Here is a 23,293-nt window from a genome sequence, read left to right as displayed (position 1 = left end):
CAATAAACTAAGAAGCTTATGCACCTTAAAAGAAACAGTGACATAGATACAAAGACAGGAATGGGAAAGTTTATTCACTCAGTAACCATCTGATAAGGAGTTCATATCAAAAGATATACAGGGTACTGGTTTAACTCTACAAAAAAAAAAAAAATCCGACTCCATCAGAATGTGGAGAGATAAACAGAAACTTTCTCAAAGAAGAAATTCAGAGGGCCAAAAAGGCACATAAAAATGTTCTACATCGCTAATCTCCAGGGAAATGCAAAACAAAGAACAATGAGATGTCATCTCACACCACAGAGACTGGCACACATCCAAAAGAATAAGAGCAACCAGTGCTGGTACAGATGTGGGGAGAAAGGGACTCTCCTTCATTGTTGGTGGGAATGCCAAAATTTGCCTATAAGTGGATGGACATGAGAATATCATGCTGAGTGAAATGAGTCAGAAAAGAGAGTGACAGGCATAGAATGATTGTATTCATTTGATATGTAAAGGCTAATAGCCACAGCCAGGGAAAACAGGGACTGATCACTACCACAAGTTTCAAACTACCACAAGTGTGTGTGGGGTGGAGGGTAGGGAAAAATAGAGAAGCAGCCAATATGAGAATAACAGATGGAAATGATCATGCTGTACACGAACTAGGTATTAAAAGTAGATAAGGGGATATTCCTGGTAACCTTTCAGTATCTGTATTGCAAACCACAATGCCCAAAAGGAAAGAAAGAGAGAAGAAAAGTACCTGCCATAGAAGCAGGCTTGGGGGTAGGGGGTAATGGGAGGGAAACTGGGGACACTGGTGCTCGGAAATGTACATTGCTGGAGGAAAGGGTGTTGGAAGACTGACTGAAACCTAATCATGAACAGCTTTGTAAGAGTATATCTCGCATCAGTTCAATAGGAAAAAAAACACTTTTTAAAGCAACATCGCAAACCACAACACCCACTAGGAGAGAGAGAACAAAAGGGAATGCCCTGCCACAGGCAGGGTGGAATGGGGGGGATGGGGGGTGGGAGGGATACTGGAATCCGTGGTGGTGGGAAATGGGCACTGGTGGAGGGATGGGTATTTGATCATTGTATGATTGAAACCCAAGCACAAAAACTTGTAAGTCTACAACTGTACCTCATGGTGTCTCGCTAATAAAAATTATAAAAAAGAAAAAAAGCAATATCGCTATGAATGCTTCACCCCCACAAGCCAGTTATCCCTGTGGTAACTTTTCTAACACCTGCTTAAAACATCAAACATCAGAAGAATTGTGAAGCCCCAATTTCACGGTCTGTATTCATATCGAAAATCAAGATCAAGTGAACTTTTGTCCTTCTGTTCCACGGGAGGTTCCTGTCCTCCCTGAGCTTGCCTTTGAACAATTGCGTTACTGTTTGACAGGAGTATGGCCCAATCAAACTCCCTACCTGATACTGTCCCTGGAGCAGGTTGTGACCGGCCAGCCCATGAACTGCCCAGTACTTGGCACCAGAAACAAGAGTCCCTCGGGGCTCCCCTGCCCCCATCTCACCAGGTCAGTGAAAAATAGAGTAATAGTATTTCAAAGGCTTTGTCACTGGGACAGGTGTTGCACCTGGGGCCTCCCAGTTGACACCTCTCATGTCTCTTCAATGTGCCGGTCAAGCTCAACAGGGTCTTCTTTCCCCGCTTATACCCCCAAGCCTATTTCCTTGACTGTGGTTTCACTGGATAAGGACAGTGGGAATCTTGTTCATCCATTCATGCAAGTCACTGATTAGATGACAAGGCATTTGGCTATCTTAAGAAGGTCATAATTATTCCTGCTGTTTACCTGCACTTCATTGGAATTTCTTCACTGTGACATCCAGAGAACTGGGCAGAAATCACATCGGATATGCATCTATCATGGGCCTTTGAGAGATGCTTTTTTTATAAATACTTGGATTCTCCTGGTCTGCACCAGTTCTAAGTAAGCTGCTAGAGCCTGGCTGAGTTGAGACACCACGTGGAACCGCAGCCCCTGGAGTAGTAGTCCCAGCAAGGCACGTGTCGGGTGGGGGGCGGGGGGCAGGGGAGAAGTGCAACACTACACACACCAGCACCAGCCTCGCTCCCTGGGTATGGCTGCAACACTCACCGTAGCTGGGCGATCCACCGGAATGGCCCAGCTCATGTCCAGAGTCACTGCCACTGCCAGCTACCTGGGTACCCAGGCCTCCTGCTGCCAGGGTCCCTGGTGGGACCACAGGCTTCACCCCCTTGCCCGCCCTAGTGTGGGGCCAGGGAGATCAAGGGAGAGAGATGCACGGGGCGTGGGGTCAGAGCAGGGGCAGACAGCCGGGGGGTGCCCAGGGCTTGGGAGGTGGCAGCGCTTCATTCAGCTATGACACACACCCAGCCATACTTCACGCCCCAGCCCAACTGACCCAGCCCTTAGAGCCTATCCTTATCCTGAGGTTGAGGATCCGGCTTGACGATTTCCCTTACCTACATGGTTCCAACATGCTGTTCACCTTGGAGACCTGCTGCAGACATTGGGCACGGCCCACCAGGAGACTTACACCCTCTCCCCTGGATTTTCAAGGGCCAGTGAGAGGTTTCCAGATGTCACCAGAACCATGACACTTTCAAAGGCACAAGCCCCTCTCTCGGGATGAACCCGTTCACAAAGAAAAGAGAACTCTCCCTGGGGGTCCTGCCAGCCATCTGCCCCACACCACTTAAGACCCTGGAGCTAGGCGACACCCCTCAGCAGATGGCTGATTTGTGTGCCTAGGGAGATGGCCAACAAGCACTGCCTGGCTATGAAGGCAACACAGCCTCCCTCATAAGCCTTCATGTACAATCTCAGGCATAGGAACTTTGAGGATGGGACCGTGAGAGCAGGACCAAAGTCTGCTATGAAGACGACCTTGTGGAGCGCTGAGTTGGGCAGTGCAATCGAATTACTGCCGCCACCCAGGAGGAATTCCAAAGCTATATCAAAGTGGCCGCCAGGTGGCGCCCGAGCACCAGCTATTAATTTAGATTAATTTAGATTATTTAAATCTAAATTTAAAATTATTAATATACACGTGGTAAATAATATTTATATCAATAATCCATACTATATAATTAACAATAATTCAGACCAGGTAGTTATAATATTAATTTTATTGCCCATAATCAATGATGACTATAATAATTAATATTGTTGTTGATTGATATTAATTGTTGATTGCTCTTAAACAGTATTAATTCTTATATTATTAACATTAACTGGTAATTATTACAACACTGAATTATTAATAGTGATTAATGATATATATTAATGGGTAAAAGGTAAAGGTAAAGGCCCTCCCGTTGATCGTCGATTTGCTCGAGCGGGCCCAGTAACGTCTCCATTGGAGACTTTGTTGTTACTGTGTCTGGCATATCGAATACTCTCGGTAGCTTGCCGGGCTCTCCGAGAGGGGCGGAGGAATCGAACTCGGGTCGGCCATGTTGGCCGCTTGTAAGGCAAACGCCCTACCGCTGTGCTATCACATCTATTAGGGTAATAGATTAATCGTAATCCTAATTTTGACACTAACTCTAAACCTAAGAGTTTAGGGTTTATTGCATTACTTAAAACCTAATCTTAAGGCTTAAGACTTTGCCTTAAATCCTCATACTGATGACACTAAGCCTATCAAATCCTACATTAACCTAAACTTTAGCCCTAAACTTTAAGCCTAGGCATAATCTCTAACACTAAACATAATAATAACTCTAAACATAACCAAAACATTAGTGGAAACCACTAAATTTAGCCCAAAGCCTGAACTGAATCCAAACCCTATTCCTCAGCTGAACCAAAAGGCCATAAATAAAGCTTACCCTCTAAAGCTACATCATAGCCTAATCCTAACATTAAGCATAGGCATATCTCTATACTTAAACCAAGCATAAACTAAAACCTTTCCTTATGGCAACCCCTAACCCTTAGCCCAAACATATCTAACTGTAACTTAAAGTCTAAACCGAAGTCTAAAACTAAGTTTAAACCAAACCATAATCCTACTACCCCAACCCACACACTGACCCTAATAAAACAATTCATAACTCAAACTCTGAACACTAACCTAAATCTTACACAAAATCAAAGCATAATCTCTAATATAACCTTATTACACCTATTTATATGTATTGCTAAGCCTATCCTTTAGTCTAACTCTGACTGTAAGCCAAAATAAATAAAACTCTATTATTAAACTAAACCCTAACTGGAAGCCTATCTGTGAACCAAAGTTATAGAAAAATGATAATCTCAAACCCTTACTCTACTAATCCTAATCCTAACTATAAATCTCTGTGCTAAACACTAACACATATGCACAACCCTAACAATGAGTAACCAAACATTACCTAAATTTAATGCTAACCAAAACATTAAACCTTTACCTTAAAGGTTAAACCCAAAGCCTAACACAAAATGATACCCTTATACTTAACCCTAAACTTCAGACCAGCCCTAACATTATCTCTAACACCAGCCCTAACATTATCTCTAAGGATAGCTCAAAACTGATGTTTGCCTAATATATAATATATATGCCATGCTCCATGTAATTCCATCAATGGTCAAGATCCAGAGACTATAAAACAAAGCTCCTGGTAGCAAGTGGCCGCATTTGCGGCCATGTGGCCTCATATAGTCTAGCCCATTGATGCACCTAATATACATTCTCATCCCTCTTATTAGATAAATAAGCTACTGAGAGTATCTCACTATACAGCAGAACCTGGCAAGCTCCCTGTGGCATATTCGATATGCCAAAAACAGTAACAATAACAGGTCTCATTCCCCTGACCCTGAAAGAGCCTCCAATAAGGCACTATTGGGAAGGACGAGTCAGGAGAGGCTGCTAAAATCTCAGGGCTGGGAAGAATGGAGACATTACTGGCGCCTGCTTAAGCAAATCAGTAAACAACAGGATGACAGTGATTTAGTGATGCAGTGAACCATAATCCAAGTGGGAATAAAAACCTAACTCTAAACTTTATGACAAACTAGCTAATAACTAAATTACAGGACCTAAACCTAAGAAACACTAACCCAAACAATCTTAATTCTCAATATAATCCTCTCTAACTATAAACTTGAAGCAAAGACTTTTAACCAAGTATAACTTTTAACCAAGTCATCCAATCTTAACCCAGGGATGAAGTCTACCAACAACCATTAATAAAACCCTAACACCGCATGGACATTAACTTTAACAATTAAACTTTAGTTCCAAACCCAAGCCAAACCTTAAGCCAAACCACATTGTAACTCTTAACCTTAAACCTATTTGTATCCCTAGGATGAACTTTTGGCTAAACATAACCCTAAAAGTATACATAATGTCAAACCATAAAAATAAACCTCCTGCTAACACTAACCTTTAGTCTAAACCTAAACCTAATCATAAATCTAAACATAGCACTAACCTTAAAGCCTAAACTGAATCCTGAGCATAAGCATAAACCTTAAACCACAGATAAACCTCATCCTGCCGGTAATAAACATAACCAAAAACTCAGACTAACCCTTCACATTACTCCTGAGTATAAAGTCTAAACTGAACATGGCCTTAATAATTCAAACCAGGTCCATAATGTACCTAACTTAGCTATGCATAACCCTAACATCATAAGCACTTAGCATAACTTTAAGATTACCAGGAAACATAAGACTAACCCTAAATAGAGCTAAAGGAAGGATAAATAAGCCAAACCATAAAACTAAGTAAACATGACACCTAGCCTGAGCCTAATCATAAGCCTAACCTTTATAGAAAACCTGACCTGAACACTAAACCCTAAACCTAACACAGAGCACCATTAAACTTAACCCTCACTGTAACATAAAAACTAACTGCCTAAATCACCCTAACAGTAACTCTCAACCAATGACTGATGTCACATAAACCTATTCCTACCCTGAAATCTAAAACCTAAACCTAATTCTAAGGCTAAGCCTAGACATAGTGTCACAAAAGCTTAACCCTAACTCAGAGCGTAAGGTTGCCAGTAAACCTCAGAATTAGGCTAATGGTAAAGGTTTGGGTTAGCAATAGGTATAGATCTAGGGTTAAATTCTAGGGTTAACAGTTAAGGTTTAGGCCCACGATAGGTTTAGGTTAGCATTTACAGTTAGTTCTTGATAGGGTCAGGAGAAGTGCAGACATACCTAACTATCTATGCCTAATCCTATTAGCATAATTCATTTCTTGGTGTTTCCTGTATTGCTATGAACTTCCCTCAAGAGGGAATGTTTGTGTCATAAGAGGTTCCAGACTAATAGGGAAATGAGAGGAAGAAAGAATTTCTGTTTGAAGAAATAAGACCTTCACCACGAGAGGGTGGAGAAACATGCCCATTTAAAAGAACTAAAAATGTCCCAAATGAGATTGGGAAGGATACTACTAAAGAGAATACAAGGTCACAGAGTACTAATTCATCAAAGTAAATGCTACAAATGAAAGAGCAGAAAAGTTTATTTTAAAAAAAACTCGTACTTAAACACCTAAAGAAACACATTGACAGAAACATTGTAAGAGTGAAGTACAATATTCCACTCTCACCATCAGAGAGATTAACGAGACAGAATATCTTCAAAGGTACAAGAACCTTTAATGCCACAACACCCAAAAGGAGAGAGAGAACACAGGGGATTGCCCTGCCACAGAGACAGGGGGGATGGGGGGATGGGATATTATCCATGGTGGTGGAAAATGGGCACTGGTGGAGGGATGGGTATCCGATCATTGTATAATTGAAACCAAAGCACAAAAAATTGTAAATCTACAACTTTAAAAAAAAATAAATAAAATAAAGGGAAAAAAATAGAACCTTTAATGCAGGGTTAGGAGAACTGGCATTAATATATATATCATTAATATAATATATCACTATCACCCCGTTGTTCATTGATTTGCTTGAGCAGGCGCCAGTAACGTCTCCATTTGTCCCTGTCACTTGCTAGTGTAGCCCGATGTCATATTGGGGGCTCTTTCAGGGTCAGGGGAATGAGGGCCATCATTGTTACTGTTTTTTGGCATATCGAGTATGCCACGGGTAGCTTGCCAGGCTCTGCCGTGCGGGCTGGATACTCTAGGTAACTTGCCAGGCTCTCCGAGAGGGATGGAGGCTTTTGGGGTAGCCTCTAATCACCTTTACAGGTGTTCCCAGTCAGGCATATATGCAGGCACGATACTCTCAGTAGCCTGCCGGGTTCTCTGAGAGTGAGAACTAGAGAATAAGAGGTCACTTCCGAGAGTTTGGTTTTATAGTCTCTGGATCCTGGCCATTGATGGGATTGGTGGGTATAACTGTCTAGCTGCTGGAAGATGGGGGATCTGGGTGAAGGAGACCCAGTCCTGAACCGAGCAGGCTTGGAGATCTCAGCCCCGGGTCCCGCACACCTGGGTTCCTCTCCCAGTTCCTTCATGCGTGAGGTTTGTCCAAGCGTGTGGAAAGTAGTCTTGAGCATGGTTGTGGCTGGGTCCCGGAGGTCTTCAGCTGTCGGGGCTCTGCTTGGGGTGGCAAGGGAAACTAAACCCACCCTCCTCCAAGGGGCCCCGGTGAGGACAACCAGACGCAGAGGCAGGAGACTCTGCGTTGTTCTCTTCTGGGAGCTTGGTTTTATAGTCTCTGGATCCTGGCCGTTGATGGGGTTACACGGCAGTTGGTGGGTGCAATATATTTTAATATATTTTTATACATTTATATATTATTTATTATTATAAATTATATATTATATATGTCCTCAAAAGAACTGTATACACATTATACTTTTGTGCACATGGGACATTCCTCAGAATAGATTACAATCACTTAATCATCACTTAATCCCCGTTATTCATCGATTTACTCAAGCGGGTGCCAGTAACGTCTCCATTCATCCTGGTTGCATGCTAGTGTAGCCCAATGGTATCTGTTCGTTCTAGGAACATGCAGAGCCTCAAACCGATCATTCAGGGTCTTGACGAAGAAGTCTGACCATCTTGTAGGTGGGCGTCCACGTGATCTTTTGATGTCCCGTGGAATCCAATCAGTAATGGCTCTAGTCCAGCGGTTGTCTGTAAACCTCATTACGTGTCCAGCCCATCTGATTTTTGATGTCTTGGCAAATGAGACAGCATCCCTGATTCTTGAGCGTTGAGGAAGATCAGAACTCCGGATTCTATCTCTCATTTGAGTGAATCGTGATATTCCAAGCATAGCTCTTTCGATTCCTCTTTGAGAGACCCGAATAGCGTTCTCATCCTGTTTTCGTAGGGTCCAGGTCTCTGAGACATATGTTAATGCAGGAAGAATAGTGGAATCAAAGAGATGTGCTCGTAGCTGGAGATTCTTTGTCCTTTTAGTTATTTCTTCAACATTCTTGAAGGCATTCCAAGCCGCTCTCTTCCTCCTGCGCAACTCAGGTGCCAGGTCATTCATCATGTTGATTTCTCGACCTAGGTATATATAACTGTTGCATTTGGAGATGGTGGTTCCGTTGAGAGCGAATGGAGCGTCAGGAACAAGGCTGTTTCTCATAAACATTGTCTTCGTAAGATTCAGCTGTAGTCTGACCTTTCCACATTCACGGTCAAAGTCGTTCAGCATTTGTGCTGCTTGGCTGATGTTTGGTGTTATTAGAACGATGTCATCAGCAAAGCGGAGGTGGTGTAGTTGCCGACCATCTATCTTCACTCCCATGCTTTCCCATTCCAGTCGTCGCATGATGTTCTCGAGGGTGGCACTGAAGAATTTTGGTGAAATGGTATCACCCTGCTGAACCCCTCTCTTGATATGGATGATTACATCTTTGTAGAATGGTGAGATCTTGGTAGTGAATCTGCAATAGAGCTCACGAAGGATCCTGATGTATTGAGTTTGTAAACCCTGATTGGCTAGGGCTTCCATGACCGCTTCCATCTCAACAGAATCAAAGGCCTTCTTTAAATCAATGAACGTTAGACAGAGCGGCATCTTGAACTCCCGAGAAACCTCAATGAGCTTAGTAATTGTGTGGATATGGTTGATGGTACTGAATCCTTTTCGGAATCCAGCTTGTTCACATGGTTGTCCATCTAGTGTTCTGCTAATCCTATTCAGGATGACTCGAGTGAACAGTTTGTAGACGACAGACAATAGGCAGATTGGGCGATAGTTGCCAATGTCGTGGATGTCTCCCTTCTTGTATAGTAGTACAGTCCTGCTGGTTTTCCATTGGGATGGAACCTTGCAGTTAGACAGGTAGTGTGTGAAGAGCCAAGCCAATGTATTGATGAGTACTGATGGTAAGTTCTTCAGGTGTTCAGGTCTGATCTTGTCTGGGCCAGGTGCTCTTTGTTTCTTTACCGACGAGATGGCATGTTGGATTTTGGAAGGGAGAACATTGGGAACGACATATCCATCAAGTGGTATGTGGTATGTGGGCAAGTCGATGTGGCTATTAAAGAGATCTGAGTAGAAGTCATTAATAATCTTCTCCATTGCCCTTCTGGAAGATGTGATAGATCCATCATGATGTCAGAGGGCAGTCATCTTGGTTTTGTAGTTGGTGAAGGACAGGCGGGCATTACGAATGCTTTTCCCAGCTTCTGCCGCATCTACCAGTACTGCTGCTCTCCTGTTTTTGAGGTCATCCTTGATGGCTTCTCTGCACTGTTTTGCCAGTTCGGATGTTCGCTTGTGGTTGCTTGAGACATGTGCCAAGCCACGTTGGCGAATAAGTTCAAGAGTGTTCGAAGAAAGGCGGTTTTTTTGTGGTTATCTCTCTCTTGGCATTCCTCGCACAATCATGGAGGTGCTGAATCATTCGATCGTATTCCTCATCAATGTTGTCAATGACGGCATCTTCCCATGTTGCCGCAACAGAGCCAAAGAGCTCCCAGTTGGTGGTCATTCTGGGAGTCCTCTTCTTAAACCTTGCATTCTTTTCTCCTCGTTCTGTGAAGTAGAATTTTGCACGAAGAAGACGGTGGTCTGATCCCGTTTGGAATTTTGGGACAACAGCAACATCATTTTCATTTTTCATTTCATCATCCTGTTAATCATCGATTGCCTCGAGCAGGCCCCAGTAACGTCTCTTTCATCCTAGCCCTGAGATTATATTCACGGCTCTTTAGGAGAATGAGACCCATCATTGTTACTGGTATTTGGCATATTTGGTAGGCCACGGGGAGTTTGCCAGACTCTGCCCTGTGGGCAGGCTACATTCGATAGCCTGCAAGTTTGTCCAAAGTAGGAATGAGATAATAAGATGTCGCGCGGCCGCAAATGTGGCCGCGTGGTTCCGGGATCTGGATTTTATAGTCTCTGAGTCTTGGCCGCTGATGGGATTACACGGCGCCAGGGGGCCAGGTGGTGGGTGTGACCCCCGCCTACTGGAATTTGGAGGAGCTGGGTGGAAGATGCTCGACTCCAATTCGAGTAGGCGTGGAGGTCTCGGCCCCGGAACCCGCGTGGCTGTGTCCCTCTGCCAGTACCTTCATGGGTGCGGAGAGTGGTCTCAGCATGGTGGTGGCTGGTCCTGGAGGTCTTCGGCTGCCGTAGCCCTGGTCGGGGCGGGGAGGAAAGCTCAACCCGCTCTCCTCCAAGGGACTCCGGGAAGGAACACCCAGGCGCGGGGGCAGAGACTGCACTGCTCTCGTCCCGGACGAGAACAGCAACATCGGTTAGGCAAAACCGCTGATTGAATATGATGTGGTCTATTTCATTGTGGAACTGTCCATCAGGAGACTCCCATGTCCAACGTTTAGATTCATCCTTTTGGAACTGTGAGTTACCATGGAAGGTTTTGGTTGACATGATGAACTCAGACAGTCTGTCACCCTGTTTGTTCCATTCTAGGCCATGGGTCCCGATGTGGAGTTCATCGACTGATCTTCTTGGTCCTATCTTGGCATTAAAATCACCGACAATGATCTTGTAGAAGGTGTGATCTTCTTTATAGAACTTCTCCAGCTCCATGTAGAACTTCTGTTTCTCTTTCACCATAACTGGATGTTGGTGCATAGACAACAAAGATAGAAACTGCCCGTAGTGAGCCACATCTATTCAAGTGTAATCGTCCGATTCGGGTTGTTAGGCATTTGAATGAATCAATGCTCGTGGCTAAGTTTGTGCTGACAAGGATACCGACCGACGCCTCTTTTATCACATGTTCCAAGGAACAGTTCTTCTCCAGTGTCGAAAACGGCATGATGTGATTTATGTCTTCTCGTTTAATAGATTACAAACCAGAGAAAAACTCAAACATACATAAATTTGAAAACATAACATAAAGGCAGGAATTGACCATGACAATAAATTGGAGGAAATCTCCAACAAGTGGAATCTGACCCAAACACTGCTACACAACTGGATAAAGAGGGCATAAGGAAAGAAATAAAAGATTCCTTAAAACTAATGAAGTGAAAAATCAAAATCTCATAATCTATGGGACACAAAAAAACCTGCAGTAGAGAAGAAATTCATAGCACTCCAGGCCTACAATGAGGAAATATTAGAAAATATTAATATAATACACATCAATGAAAAGAAAGAGAGTATCCCGCCTGCACAGCAGAGCCTGGCATTATATATATATAATGAATTACTGTGCAGCTGCAAGTATTAGATCATACAATTCACTGCAAATTGAATGGAACTGGATATTACATGTTAAGTGATGTGAGCCAAAAGAAGAAAGCCAAACACTGGGATACTTAACTAACATCAAGTGGGGAAAATGCATGGTTGCAAAGGGGCATGTCCAGATTATCCTTAACCCTTGGCCATAAAAATCAAATGGACAAGGAAGAAAGGAAACTCAGGAAGGCAAGATAAGAAGAGATGGACAATTGGCAGCAGGTATAGGGGTCAGGTGCCTCGAGTTCCTCAGTGGTGTAGAGGTGTAGTAGCATATGCATATACATATACGTGTACATATACATATACATACTCATATATATACACATATACATATACATTTGTAATACACTGCCAATAATACTTTTAAGCATGAGGTCTTAACTGCAATAATTAAACTTAAAATGTGTCTGCCAAGTAGGCAGAATGGGGTGGGACGTGACCTCTTATTCTCTAGTTCTCGCTCTCTTCCTTCTTCATCCTTGAGAAGGAAGCTGGGGACATTGGTGGAGGAAAGTGGTCAGTAGTAGTGTATAGAAAAGTAAAGAAATTCTTCTCAGTACACATGAGGCAGTCTCCAGGATAAGTCATAGGCATAATAATGCTATCAATAAAATCATGAAAATTGAAATCATATAAAATAATTTTCAGATCATAATGTTATTTTGATTATTTTCATTATTATTATTATTATTATTATTATTATTATTATTATTATCATAAGATCCAAAGACTATAAAACCAAGCTCCCGGAAGCGCGCAGACGCATTCGTGGCCACATGACCTCTTATTGTCTAGTTCTCGCTCTCAGAGAACCCAGCAGGCTACCGAGAGTATCCTGCCTGCATATATGCCTGACTGGGAACACCTGTAAGGGTTAGAGGCTGCCCCAAAGGCCTCCATCCCTGTCGGAGAGCCTGGCAAGCTACCTAGAGTATCCCACCTGAACAGAGCCTGGCAAGCTACTCGTGGTGTACTCAATATGCCAAAAACAGTAACAATGATGGTCCTCATTCCCCTGACCCTGAAAGAATCCCCAATATGTCATTGGGCTACATTAGCATGTGACAGGGATGAATGGAGACATTACTGTCACCTGCTCGAGCAAAGCCATGAACAATGGGGTGATCACTTGATCACTTGACAAACCGTTACTCATCGATTTGCTCGAGCAGGTGCCAGTAACGTCTCAATTCGTCCCTGTCATGTGCTAGTGTAGCCCAGTGGCCTCTGCTCATTCTAGGAACACATACAGCCCCAAACCGATCGTTCAGGGTCTTGACAAAGAACTTTGACCATCTCATAGGTGGGCGGTCACGCAATCTTTTGACGTCCCGTGGAATCCAGTCAGTAATCGCTCTAGTCCAGCAGTCATCTACAAATCACATTACGTGTCCAGCCCATCTAATTTTCGATGCCTTGGCAAACAAGACAGCGTCCCTGATTCTTGATCGTCGACGTATGTCAGAACTCCAGATTCTTTCTCTCATTTGAGTGAAGTATGATACTCCGAGTATACCTCCTTCGATTCCTCTTTGGGAGACCCAAATAGCGTTCTCATCCTGTTTGCATAGGGCCCAGGTCTCTGAGGCATATGCTAATGCAGGAAGAACAGTGGAATCGAAGAGACGTGCCCAGAGCCGGAGGTTCTTTGTCTATTTTAGCTATTTCTTTGACGTTTTTGAAGACGTTCCAAGCTGCTCTCTTCCTCCTGCGCAACTCAGGTGCCAGGTCATTTGTCATGTTGACTTCTCAACCTAGGTACACATAACTGTTGCATTCAGAGATGTTCGTCCCATTGAGAGCAAATGGAACATCAGGAACGAGACTATTTCTCATAAACATTTTCTTCATGAGACTTAGCTGTAGTCTGACCTTTCCACACTCACGGTAGAAGTTGGCCAGCATTTGTGCCGCTTGGCTGATGTTTGGTATTATTAGAATGATGTCATCAGCGAAGTGGAGGTGGTGTAGTTGCCGACCATCTATCTTCACTCCCATTCCTTCCCATTCCAGTCATCGCATGACTTTCTCGAGGATGGCACTGAAGAGTTTCGGTGAAATGGTATCACCCTGCCAAACCCCTCTCTTGACGTCAATGATCACCTCCCTGTAGAATGGTGAGATCCTGGTAGTGAATCCACAATACAGCTGACAGAGGATCCTGATGTATTGACATTGAACACCCTGTTTGGCTCGGGCTTCCATGACTGCTTCAGTCTCAACAGAATCAAAGGCCTTCTTTAAATAAACATTAGACAGAGCGGCATCTTGAATTCCTGAGAAACCTCAATGAGCTTGATTATCGTGTGAATATGGTCGATAGTACTGAGTCCTTTTCGGAACCCGACTTGCTCACATGGTTGTCCTTCATCTAGTGTTCTGCCAATCCTATTCAGGATGACTTGAGTGAACAGCTTGTAGACGACAGACAACAGGCAGATCAGGTGATAGTTGCCAATGTCGTGGATGTCTCCCTTCTTGTACAGTAGTACAGTCCTGCTGGGTTTCCACTGGGACGGAACCTTGCATTCAGACAGGTAGTGTGTGAAGAGTCAAGCCAGAGTATTGATGAGTACTGACGGCATGTTCTTCAAGTGTTTGGGTCTGACCTTGTCTGGGCGGGTGCTGTTCACTTCTTTACCGATGAAATGGTATGTCAGATTTCGGAAGGGAGAACATTGGTAATGACATATCCATCCTGCGGAATTTGGTATGTGGGCAAGTGGACATGGCTATCGAAGAGATCCGAGTAGAAGTCATGAATAATCTTCTCTATTGCCCTTCTGGAAGATGGAGGAGGGCAGTCATCTTGGTCTTGTAGTTGGCGAAGGACAGGCAGGTGTTGCGAATGCTTTTCCCAGCTTCTGCCGCATCTGCTAGCACTGCTGCTCTTCTCTCTTTTAGCTCTTCTTTTATTGCTTCTCTACACTGCTTTGCGAGCTTGGACGTTCGCTTGTGGTTGCCTGAGGCTTGTGCCAAGCCACTTTGGCGAATGAGCTCGAGAGTTTTCTAAGACAGGTGTTTTTTTTTTTACTATCTCTCTCTCGGCATTCTTTGCACAATCATGGAGGTGCTGAACCAGTCGTTCATATTCCTCGTCAATGTTGTCAATGACGGCATCTTTCCATGTTGCCACAATAGTGCCAAAGAGCTCCCAGTTGGTGGTCTTTCTGGGAGTTCTCTTCTTAAACTTTGCAGCCCTTTCTCCCCGCTCTGTGAAGTAGAATTTTACACAAAGGAGATGGTGGTTCGATTCCGTTTGGAATTTTGGGACAATAGTGACATCGGTCAGGCAAGACTGTTGATTGAATATGATGTGGTCAATTTCATTGTGGAACCATCCACCAGGAGACTCCCATGTCCAACATTTAGATTCGGCCTTCTGGAATTGTGAGTTACCATGGATGGTCTTGGTTGACATGATGAATTTAGATAATCTCTCACCTGTTTTTTTCCATTCTAGACCATGGGTCTTGATGTGGAGCTCTTCGGCTGATCTTCTCGGTCCTATCTTGGCATTAAAATCACCGACAACGATCTTGTAGAAGGTGTGGTCTTCTTTATAGAACTTCTCTAGTTCCATGTAGAACTTCTTAATTTCTCCTTCATCATAATTGGATGTTGGTGCGTAGACAACGAAGATAGAAACTGCCCGCAGTGAGCCACATCTATTCAAGCGTAATCATCCAATTCATGTTGTTAGGCATTCGAATGAATCAATGTTTATGGCCAAGTTCGTGTTGACAGGGACACCAACACCACCGACGCCTCTTTTGTCACATGTTCCGAGAAACAGTTCTTCTCCAGTGTCGAAAACGGTGTGATGTGATTGATGCCTTCTTGTCTCGGTCAGACCAATGATGTCATACTTGATCTTTTGCGCTTGCACCATCAGGTCTTCGATGGATGCATCCGATGCCAGCTTACGTGCATTGAAAGTAGACAATCATTTTAGTCCTTCGTTTTGGCAGCCTAGTTCGGCCTTGAGATTTTATCAGCCTCTCCTTCCTCATCCTTCTTAACACTGCCATATTGGTGACTCTTTCAGGGTGAGGGGAATGAGACCCATTAAATGTACTGTTTTTGGCATATCAAATACACCAAGGATAGCTTGCAAGGCTCTGCCATGCAGGCAGGATACTCTCAGTAGCTTTTCAGGCTCTCCGAGAGGGATAGAGGCTTCTAATGTGGCCTCTAATTACAATACTCTTGCAGGTGTTCCCATGGTTCAAACCATATTTGAACCCCATCAAATATAGTGCGGAAATCTTGGAAGATGGAAATTAAGCATCTTATGATGTGTCGTGCGGCCGCAAAGCGGCCACTTGGTCCTGAAGTGTTGTGGCGGCTGGGTAGTGGAGGTAGTAGAGGTTGGCCCATGAGGTATTTATCTGCTACCGGCAGGGTGGAGATTCTGGGTGTGATCCCTGAGTTGCTAGAGAATGGAGAACAGTGGAAGCAGGTAGGGCAGGGCAGGGTGGTGCTTTTAGGTTTGATTCCTGGGTCACCGGAGATTGGTGGGAGCAGGCAGAGAATCTGTTTCCAAATCCTGTTGAGCCTGGAGTCCAAGATCACAAAGTTCCGCTTACCTGGTTCCGTGGGGCTTCACTCGTGTGTGAGTCTCAGCCCAAGCGTCGGAAAGTGGCCTGGAGCGTGGCAGCGGCTGGGTAGTGGAAGTAGTGGAGGTTCACTACAGCCCCACAGAACCAGCCGCCGCCATGCTCCAGGCCGCTTTCCAGATGCTCAGGCCAAGACTCACGTACAAGTGAAGTCCCACAGAACCAGTCTCAATGGAACCCCAAAACAGAGATCCTCTGCCTGCTCCCACCAACCCAGGGATCAAACCCAGAAGCCCAATCCTGCCCTGTCCTGCCTACTTCCACCAATCTCCGGCGACCCAGGGATCACACCCAGAAGCCTCACTCTGCTGGTACCAGATAAATTTGGAGACCATTCTTTATTTTTCTTCTCTTAACTACCCTCACTCAGCATCAACCCTTTTAGTATCCAACGTTCTCACTTTTCAATAGGTGACAACAGCAATACAGTGTTATTTGAGATGGTCCTTATTTTTCACATATACAGTAAATTTACAGTTTACACTAAATTAACCACCTAAATCCTTTAATATTTCCAAATGTTATTTAAACTGTCATCTCACAAGTAACATTTTAATATTCTTCATAAACAAGCATTTGATCATTTAATCATATTTCCCTTGTAAAACTGAGTAGAAAATATAAAAAAAATCAACACCAAGATATAGGCACAATGCAATTGTGCAAAATGAACATGTGAAATATTCCAAATGTACTCAAGTGGCTGACCCAGGTTTGGTTCCCAGCATCCCATACGGTCCCCTGAGCACCACCAGGCGTAATTCCTGAGTGAAGAGCCAGGAGTAACCCCTGTGCATCGCCAGGTGTGACTCCCCAAAAAATCATTTACAGGGACTGGAGCTATAGTACAGTGGCTAGGTGCATTTGCCTTGCATGTGGTCCACCCTGCTTCAATTCCTAGCATCCCATATGTTTCCCCAAGCAACTGCTAGAAGTAGTTCCTGATTGCAAAGCCCTGTGTATTGCCGGGTGTGACTCAAAAAGAAAAAGAAATCATTTACAATTTTAAGCTGCAATTTACAATTTTTATGGCTCAGCAATTCCACTTTTGGGTATCTACCCCCAAGACAGAAAAGCATTCATTCAAAAGGACACATGAACACTATTATTCATTGCAGCACTCAGTACAATAGCTAAGATTTTGTATAAACTTAGATGTCCAACAACAGATCAGTGGCTCATGAAGATGTAGTATATGGTATACACAATAGAATACTATGCAGCTGTAGGGAATGATGAAATCACGCAATTTGCTGCAACATGAATAGAACTGGAGGACACATATCACGGTACATAAAGTTAACCAGAAGATGAAGGATGATATCATCTATATTTAGAGTAATTGGATGAGGAAAACTGCCGGTGTGAGCCACATATATTCAAATGTAAATGTCCAATTCGGGTTGTTAGGCATTCGAATGAATCAATGCTCATGGCCAAGTTTGTGTTGACAAGGACACCGACGCCTCCGACACCTCTTTTATCACATGTTCCGAGGAACAATTCTTCTCCAGTGTCAAAAACGTCATAATGAGATTGGTGCCTTCTTGTCTTGGTCAGACCAATGATGTCGTACTTGATCTTTCACGCTTGTACCATCAGGTCCTCGATGGATGCATCTATTGCTAGCGTACGTGCATTGAAAGTACAGATGATCATTTTTGTATTCCTTCGTTGTGGCAGCCTAGTTCGGCCTTGAGATTTTTATCGGCCTCTCCTTTCTCATCTTTCTCAGTGCGCCATGTTGGTGAAACCTTCAGGGTCAGGTGAATGAGACCCACTGTAGTTACTGGTTTTGGCATATCGAATACACAACAGATAGCTTGCAAGGCTCTGCCATGCGGGTGGAATACTCTCGGTAGCTTGCCAGTCTTTCCGAGAGGAATAGAGGCTTTTGGGGCAACCTCTAATCACCCTCGTAGGTGTTCCCATATTTGAACCCTATCAAATATGGTACAGCAATTCCGGAAGATGGGTATTTAGTGTCTTATGATGTGTCGCACATCCGCAAAGCGGCCGTGTGGGTCCAGAAAGCGTCCTGGAGAGTGGCGGCGGCTGGGTAGTGGAGGTAGTGTCGGTAGTGGAGGTCTGCCAGTGGGGTATTTATCTGGTCCCGGTAGGGGTAGGGTGGGTCTTCTGTGTGCAATCCGATCCCTGGGTCTCTGGTGGTTGGTGGAAGCAGACAGGGCAGGGTAGGGTGGGGCTCCTGATTAGAATCCCTTTGTCACCTGTGGTTGGTGGGAGCAAGCAGAGAATCTCTGTCCCTGGGTCCATTGAGCCTGGAGTCCAAGGTCTCAGAGAGTTCCGCTTATCTTGTTCTGTGGGTCTTCAGTCGTGCGTGAGTCTTGGCCGGAGCTGCCACGCGGGTCCGGAAAGCGTCCTGGAGTGTGGCGGCGGCTGGGTAGTGGAGGTAGTGTCACTAGATGAAGGACAACCATGCGAGCAAGCCGGGTTCCGCAAAGGATTCAGCACCATCGACCATATCCACATGATAACCAAGCTCATTGAGGTTTCTCGGGAGTTCAAGATGCCACTCTGTCTAACGTTCATTGATTTAAAGAAGTCCTTTGATTCTGTTGAGATGGAAGCGGTCATTGAAGCCCTAGCCAATCAGGGCATTCAAGCTCAATACATCAAGCTCCTCCGTGAGCTGTATTGCGGATTCACTACCAGGATCTCACCATTCTACAAAGAAGTAATCATCAATGTCAAGAGAGGGGTTCGGCAGGGTGATGCCGTTTCACCAAAACTCTTCAGTGCCACCCTCGAGAACATCATGCGATGACTGGAATGGGAAGGAATGAGAGTGAAGATAGATGGTGGGCAACTACACCACCTCTGCTTTGCTGATGACATTGTTTTTTTTTTAATTTTTTTATTTTTTTTTTATTAGTGAAACACCATGAGGTACAGTTGTAGATTTACAATTTTTTGTGCTTGGGTTTCGATTGTACAATGATCAGATACCCATCCCTCCACCAGTGTCCATTTTCCACCACCATGGATAATATCCCCCCCACCCTCATCCCCCAACCCCCCTGCCTCTGTGGCAGGGCAATCCCCTGTGTTGTCTCTCTCGTTTTGGGTGTTGTGGTATGCAAAAGAGGCATTGAGTGGCAAACATGTTCAGTCCATAGTCTACTTTCGACATGCATCTTCCCTCCTGGGAGGATCCTCCAAACACCCTTTATTTGGTGCTCCCTTCTCTATCTGAAGTGCCCTTTCCCCTAGAATACCCGGCTGGCCTCTAAGTTATGGAGTAATCCTCCTGGTGCTGATCTCAGCTAATCTTGGGTATTAATCTCATATTTTGTTACTTTATATCCCCCAGATGAATGCAATCTTTCTAGGATGACATTGTTTTAATAACACCAAACATCAGCCAAGCGGCACAAATGCTGACCAACTTCGACCATGAGTGTGGAAAGGTAGGACTACAGCTGAATCTTACGAAGACAATGTTTATGAAAAACAGCCTCGTTCCTGATGCCCCATTCGCTCTCAACGGAACGACCATCTCCGAATGCAACAGTTATGTGTACCTAGGTCGAGAAGTCAACATGACAAATGACCTGGCACCCGAGCTGCGCAGGAGGAAGAGAGCGGCTTGGAACGCCTTCAAGAACGTCGAAGAAATAGCTAAGAGGATGAAGAACCTCCGGCTTCAGGCACATCTCTTTGATTCCACTGTTCTTCCTGCATTAACATATGCCTCAGAGACCTGGGCCCTATGCAAACAGGATGAGAACGCTATTCAGGTCTCCCAAAGAGGAACTGAAAGAGCTATGCTTGGAATATCATGTTTCACTCAAATGAGAGAAAGAATCCGGAGTTCCAACATCCATCGATGATCAAGAATCAGGGACGCTGTCTCGTTTGCCAGGGTGTCAAAAATCAGTTGGGCTGGTCACGTAATGAGATTTAAAGATGACCGCTGGACTAGAGCTGTTACCGACTGGATTCCATGGGATGTCAAAAGACTTCGTGGCCGCCCACCTACCAGATGGTTAGACTTCTTCATCAAGATCATGAACGATCGGTTTGAGGCTGTTCATGTTCCTAGAGCGAACAGATGCCATTGGGCTACACTAGCATGCGACAGAGACAAATGGAGACGTTACTGGCGCCCGCTCAAGCAAATTGCTGATTAACGGGAAGTCAAGTGATCAAATGGATGAGGAAAAGTAATGGTTTAAAGGTCTGGGAGATATTTAGATCACACATGGCTCCAGATAATAGGTAAAAGAAATAGAGTGAAGGGGGAAGAGAATAAGAAATAAATGAGAAGCAATGAGGGGAGGCGTTTTGGAGTTTCAGGTGCATTAGTAGTGTTGAGGAAGATAGTTAAATATTCAAACCACAGGGTCAAAAACACTGAAATCACAAGACCCAAAATTTAATAAACAAATGTAAAAGATGCCTGTCAAGAAGGCAGGCTGGGGCTTGGGGTGTGGGGGGAGGTAAGAGAGGAAGTGTGGTAACATTGGTGGATGGAAGCTGACACTAGCAGCAGATTGGTGATAGAGTAGTGTATGTCAAATAGGCAACTATTAAATAACTTTTTTTAACTCATTGTGCTTTAATAAAATTAAATTTTTGAAAAAAATCATTTACAAGTTTTAAAATTATGTTTAGGTTGTTATGATTTTAAGTTTCATATGTTTAAAACTAAAATGATATTAACTTGCAATAATTTTCCCTTGATAAAAATGAGTTTGACCTGCTCCGTTTCCGACCTGGGCCCGTTCACCCCTCCTTAGGCAACTGGTGGTCCTCCGCTCCCGGAGGGTCACCATATTGATGCCGAACTTAGTGCAGACACCCGATTGGCATAGCGCACTACAGCCCAGAACTCCTGGACTCAAGCGATCCTCCGGCCTCAGCCTCCCGAGTAGCTGGGACTACAGGCGCGTGCAGCCACAACTGGCTGGAACAATAGCACAGCGGTAGGGCGTTTGCTTTGCACGCAGCCAACATGGCCGACCCGAGTTTGATTCCTCTGCCCCTCTTGGAGAGCCCGGCAAGCTACCGAGAGTATTTGATATGCCAAACACAGTAATAGCAAAGTCTCCAATGGAGACGTTACTGGGTCCGCTCGAGCAAATCGATGATCAACGGGAGGGCCTTTACTTTACTTTTTACTTAATAAAAATGAGACCACTTCATGCCTTTGCAAATGTCTTTTCAGATGAAAAAGATCTAATTCTGAGTCTGCTGTTGTAAAAATTTTTAGAAATACATTATACCAAAGAAAGAATATTTTGAGTGACAGGGGAGCCCTCCACAATCAGAGATGGTGGAAGCAAAGAATCTGGCTCAGAGTTGCCCCCCCCACGAGTGGCTCTACGGCACAGCCATAACACCAGACGCACAGAAACCAATCTCGTATTTATCTGGCTCTTTGCAGAAATCCAAAATCATTATATGGTTCTCATAACCAGCTATAGAAAACAAAGTATTTCACAATGCCTTTTCAGCAATTCTGATTGGGGGGGGGGGGATTCTAAACAATAATGGTTCATCTTTTGGCAAAATAATGAATGTAATCAATGTAGAGAAAAGTTAAGTAGAAATCATCTGCCTCACAGGCATTGGGAGGGATGAGAGGGGTGTATATTGGGGTTCTTGGTGGTGAAAAATGAGTACTGGTGAAGGGAAAGGTGTTTGATCATTGTATGACCGAGACTTAAACCTGAAAGCTTTGTAACTTTTCCCACAGCGATTCAATAAATAAATATAAGAAGAAAAATAAATAAATAAAATTATGAAAAAAAGTAAGGTGGAGTTCATGCCCAATAAATAGCAGTACTCCTACATAAAAAATTTAAAAAAAATTTTTAAAAACCAAAGAACCTGGCTCAGATCAGAGGTTTGAAGTCCCAGTTTCTCGAAGCAGTTTACCTGACTGCAAAATAATCTCCTTCCTTCGCTGTCAGTGGGAAATCAGCTCAGAATCCTTCCACATGTAGGGGCAAAGATAGGATGGAAGACTCAATCAGCAATAACCACCTATAAAATCTCTCTGAAAAGGACTTTAGAGAAGACATACTTAGAATTTTTAACAAGCTCAAAGAAACAATGGAATACAAAGCCAGTAAAACACAGAGGATCTGAGAGCAAGAGTGAGAAAGTTACAAACAGATATGACAGAACTGAAAAATCTTGGTAGATGAAGTGAAAAACTTGCTGGAAGGTCAAGGAATCAGAGTAACAGCATATGAAGACAAAATCAGTGAACTCCAGGATAAGGTGTAGAAATCCCAACAATAGCAGAAGATGGGGAAAAAAGTACATCAGTAGGGCATTTGTTTTGCATGCAGTCATCCCCAGTTCCATCCCTAGCATCTAAGCCAGCCAGGATTAATTCCTGACCACAGAGCCAGGAGTAACATCAGAGCATCACTGGGTGTGGCCCAAAAACAAACAAAATAACAGCAGACAAGAGAATTTTGTGATGAATTCAGGAGGAACAACACAAGAATCATTGGGGTCTCAGAGGACAAGGAAGAAAACCCAAAGAAGCAATAGTCAAAGAAATAACTGAGAAGTTCCCAGAGCTAGAGTAGATGCACCCAGATTCAGGTGACAAGGGACCATGCCATACAGATATGGCAACGCCTCTTAAAGTTATATTTTTAAACATTAGCAACATTATTGCGTGTCATCCTTGCGCAGGGACCATGCTAATCTTCTCTGTATCATTCCAACTTTAGTATATGTGCTGCCGACACTACCTCCACTACCCAGCCGCCGCCACACTCCAGGACACTTTCCGGACCCGCGTGGCAGCTCCGGCCAAGACTCACGCACGACTGAAGACCCACAGAACAAGATAAGCGGAACTCTCTGAGACCTTGGACTCCAGGCTCAATGGACCCAGGGACAGAGATCCTCTGCTTGCTCCCACCAACCACAGGTGACAAAGGGATTCTAGTCAGGAGCCCCACCCTACCCTGCCCTGTCTGCTCCTACCAACAACTAGAGACCCAGGGATCGGATTGCACACAGAAGACCCACCCTACCCCTACCGGGACCAGATAAATACCCCACTGGCAGACCT

The 23,293-nt window shown here is 44.2% G+C and overlaps 1 pseudogene; it reads right to left on the bottom strand.

Annotated features, from left to right (window-relative positions):
* Positions 1–22,870: 22,870 nt before the first annotated feature.
* LOC130022970 (uncharacterized) lies at positions 22,871–22,967 on the bottom strand (annotated as a pseudogene).
* Positions 22,968–23,293: the final 326 nt, after the last annotated feature.

This window comes from Sorex fumeus, unplaced genomic scaffold (assembly GCF_029834395.1).
Source record: "Sorex fumeus unplaced genomic scaffold, SorFum_2.1 ptg000021l, whole genome shotgun sequence".
NCBI classification, from domain to species: Eukaryota; Metazoa; Chordata; class Mammalia; order Eulipotyphla; family Soricidae; genus Sorex; species Sorex fumeus.
This window is presented reverse-complemented; position numbering and strand designations above follow the sequence as displayed.